The 4,003-nt window shown below is 47.8% G+C and overlaps 1 pseudogene; it reads left to right on the top strand.

The window, feature by feature from the left end:
• The first annotated feature begins 647 nt into the window (after positions 1–647).
• LOC105715609 (tubulin beta-4B chain-like) lies at positions 648–1,533 on the top strand (annotated as a pseudogene).
• The last annotated feature ends 2,470 nt before the right edge of the window (positions 1,534–4,003 follow it).

The following is a 4,003-nucleotide window of genomic DNA, read 5'->3' as shown; positions in this document are numbered from 1 at the left end:
TTATTATTATTATTTTTTTGTCAAGAGGGTTACTGCTTACTGAAACATGAACTAATTTCACAGAACTCAGAATAACTCTAAATTAACCTGGGATTTAATTTGTTCAATGTTTTCTTTATCCTCCCTTCCCTTTCATCAATGCTTGACATACCCAGTCTTGGAACAGTCTTTCCTAACCCACTTGCGAGGCCCAACAGAACGTAGAAGGAGCCAGAGAGTGTTTATATTTGATCCCAACAGTTCTAAAGGCATGATCTCGGCTCACTGCAACCTCCACCTCCCCGGTGGAAGCGATTCTCCTGTCTCAGCCTCCTGAGTAGCTGGGATTACAGGTGCATGCCACCACACCCAGCCAATTTTTGTATTTTTAGTAGAGATGTGGTTTCACCATGTTGGTCAGGCTGGTCTCGAACTGCTGATCTCGTGATCAACCCGCCTCAGCCTCCCAAAGTGTTGCAATTACAGGCATGAGCCACCTTGCCCAGCCCTCTGTTAATCTAAATATTTTAAATAAATAAAAGAAAACATTTGTTAGGTATATAGTAGCTAACACAAAGTTATCTGAACATAAAATTAAGAAACAGCATATTGAATCCAGAAGTATATTAAAAAACAAAATAAAGCAGCAAAGTGGCCAGGCCTCCCTGGGTGAGGGGACTGGGTCTAGGATGGGTACCCTCCTCATCAACAAGATCTGAGAGGAGTACCCAGACAGGATCATGAACACGTTCAGTGTGGTGTCCTCACCCAAGGTGTCAGACATGGTGGTGGAGCCCTACAATGCCACCCTCCCCATCCACCAGCTTGTAGGAAAAACAGATGAGACCTACTGCATTGATGATGAAGCTCTCTATGACATCTGCTTCAGAACCCTAAAGCTGCTACGCCCACCTATGGTGACCTGAACCACCTGGTGTCTACCACCATGAGTAGGGTCACTACCTGACTGTGCTTCCCAGGCCAGCTCAATTCTGACCTGCAGAAACTGGCCATGAATATGGTCCTGTTCCCACACTAGCACTTATTCATGCCCAGCTTTGCCCCACTCACCAGCCAGGGGAGCCAGCAGTCCTGGGTCCTGACAATGCCTGAGCTCACCCAGCAGATGTTGGATGCCAAGAACATGATGGCCGCTACCTGATGGTGGCTGCCATGTTCAGGGGCTGCATGTCCATGAAGGAGGTGGATGAGCAAATGCTTAATGTCCAAAACAAGAACAGCAGCTACTTTGTTGAGTGGAGCCCCAACAATGAGAAAATGACCGGCTGTGACATCCCACCCCGAGGGCTAAAAATGTCCACCACCTTCACTGGCAACAGCAGGGCCATGCAGGAGCTGTTCTAGCGCATCTTGGAGCAGTTCACAGCCATGTTTCCGCACAAGACCTTCCTGCACTGCTACACGGGCGAGGGCCTGGACAAGATGGAGTTCACCAAGGCCAAGAGCAATATTAATTACCTGGTGTTCAAATACCAACAGTACCAGAATGGCATAGCCAAGGAGGAGGGCGAGTTTGAGGAGGAGGCGGTCTAGAGCCTCCAGTCACCGGGAAAGCAGGGAAGTGGTGTGAACTCTTTACTCACTCCCAGCCTGTCCTCTGGCCTGTGCCTCTGTGCATGCACTTGCTGTTTTCCCTGTCCACATCCCATGCTATACAGACACCATTATTAAAGCATTTTCATAGTGAAAAAAAAAATTTGTTTTGGTGTATTTCCATGTCATCTTTTTTTGCCCAATATATGTTTTGTCTTCTATAAAATACCTGTGCCCTTACTGAATACTTCTGTGTGTGGCTGCATATGTGTCTGTATGTCATGAAGAGTAATTATCTACAGATCACAGATACAGATCTCAGAGTTTAACTGTGTATACATTCCTATAATTTCTTCATCTCTTAAGAATCTGAATTTTAATGTTAGAGACAGAAGCTATCCCTTATCTTTTGAAACAGAGATTGGAAATCCCAGGGGCCTGAGCTGTTATACCCTAAGGTTAGTAAACTTCGATGAACATCTTTTGCTGATCTTCTGAGTGGGAATATTTTCATTTAACCAGTGGGAGGGATGAGGTTCTCCCTTTTAGCAGCTATTTTGCAAGATGCTTTCCTTATGGGCTTGGTCTCTGTCCCCACCCTGACCTCATGACCACATCAGTGTCAGCTCATTTCTGAGAAAGATGGGGCTCTGAGCCCCACTGAGAATTGGTGTCTGGGCTCAGGCAGCAGGCACACAGTGAAGGGGGAGGATTTTGCAGGCCAAGTTTGGGAGAGGCAAACGGGGAGAGAGAGGTTGCTTGGAATAAGATGATGCCAGAACAGCTCAGGATTGGCCTTCAGTTCCCTGCCAGAGTCAGCCTGATTCTGAAGACCAAGGCCATAGCTCCAGTAAACCAGACGAATCCTCATTGTTAGTCTCCTGCAGCCAGAAAAACTAGGGGAGACAGGGTCCCCTGAAAGAACCAAGTTAAATTTCCCAGAGCTCTAGGCTTTCATTCACCCTGATCCAGAGTCTTTACACACTCAGGGAAAGAATCATCATTCCTACAGATGATGGACTAAGGGCAGTAGGGCAATGCGGAAGTGCTGAGGGCATAATTCCCTTGCACACCTGGCCATCTGAGCTCTCCCACAGCAGCTCTGTGGGGCCCTCACTCAGCCTCCATGCTCCTGCTCACACTGCTTGCCCAGCCAGGAGCCTTCCAGCTCCACCTGAGTTACACAAACCCCCAAGTGACACCAACCCACTTCAGCCTTCTCTTGCACAACCTCCTGTTTATTCCCAGGAGATTTGGTCTCTTTCTTTTGCACCCTGGGTCCCTTCACTTGTGCTTCCACTGTGGGTGGTCACAAGCTCTGTGCCCTTTGGTGTGAATCTCTCTGCTGGAGGACACAGGACGCACTGCAAGTCAGGGACGGGGCTCATCCCTCAGAGATGGCCATATGGCCCAGGTTCTATACATGCCTACAAAACTGCTATTTCTGGCTGCTATAAACAATCTCTGGCTGGGCTGGTGGTTCATGCCTGTAATCTCAGCACTTTGGAAGGCCTAAGCTGGCAGATGGCATGAGTCCAGGAGCTTGAGACCAGCCTGGGCAACATGGTGAAACACAGTTTCTTCAAAAAGTTAAATAAGAGAGAGAGAGAGAGAGAGAGAGAGAGAGATGGGCATGGTGGCTCAAACCTGTAATCCCAGCACTTTGAGAGGCCAAGGTGGGTGGATCACCTGAGGTCAGGAATTCAAGACCAGCCTGGCCAATATGCTGAAACCCTGTCTGTACTAAAAATACAAAAATTAGCCAGATGTGGTGGTACACACCTGTAGTCTCAGCTACGCAGGAGGCTGAGGCAGAAGAATCACTTCAACCCGGGAGGTGGAGGTTGCAGTGAGCTGAGATCTGAGATCACACTGCTGCACTCCAGCCTGGGTGACAAAGCGAGACTCCATCTCAAAAAAAAAAAAAAAAGGCCGGACACTGTGGCTCATGCATGTAATCCCAGAACTTTGGGAAGCCAAGGCAGACAGATCACAAGATCAACAGATCAAGGCTGTCCTGGCCAACATGGTGAAGCCTTGTCTCTACTAAAAATATAAAAAATTAGTTGGGCATGGTGACATTCACCTGTAGTCCCAGATTCTTGGGAGGCAGGAGAATCGCTTGAACCTAAGAGGTGGAGGTGGCAGTGAGCCGAGATGGCACCACTGCACTACAGCCTGGTGAAAGAGCGAGACTCTGTCTCAGAAAAAAAATAAAAAATAAATGAAAAACAGTTAAACATGACATTGCATGACTGTAGTCCCCACTGCTTCTCTAGAGGCTAAGGTGGGAGGATTATCTGAAACCTGGAGATGGAGGTTGCACTGAGCCAGGATTGCACCACTGCACTCGAGCCTGGGTGACACAGTGAGACTCTGTCCCCACAAAAAATAAAAATCTGTCTTTATTTACAAGAGATACCTGCTGCCAAACTCATGATGAAGAAATAAGGCAACCAACTGTGCACTC

This window comes from Aotus nancymaae, unplaced genomic scaffold (genome assembly GCF_030222135.1).
Source record: "Aotus nancymaae isolate 86718 unplaced genomic scaffold, 86718_ANA_hifiasm-v0.15.2.pri h1tg000003l, whole genome shotgun sequence".
In the NCBI taxonomy this organism is placed as follows: Eukaryota; Metazoa; Chordata; class Mammalia; order Primates; family Aotidae; genus Aotus; species Aotus nancymaae.
Note: the sequence above shows the minus strand (reverse complement) of the source record. Positions and strands in the feature narration are given on the sequence as shown.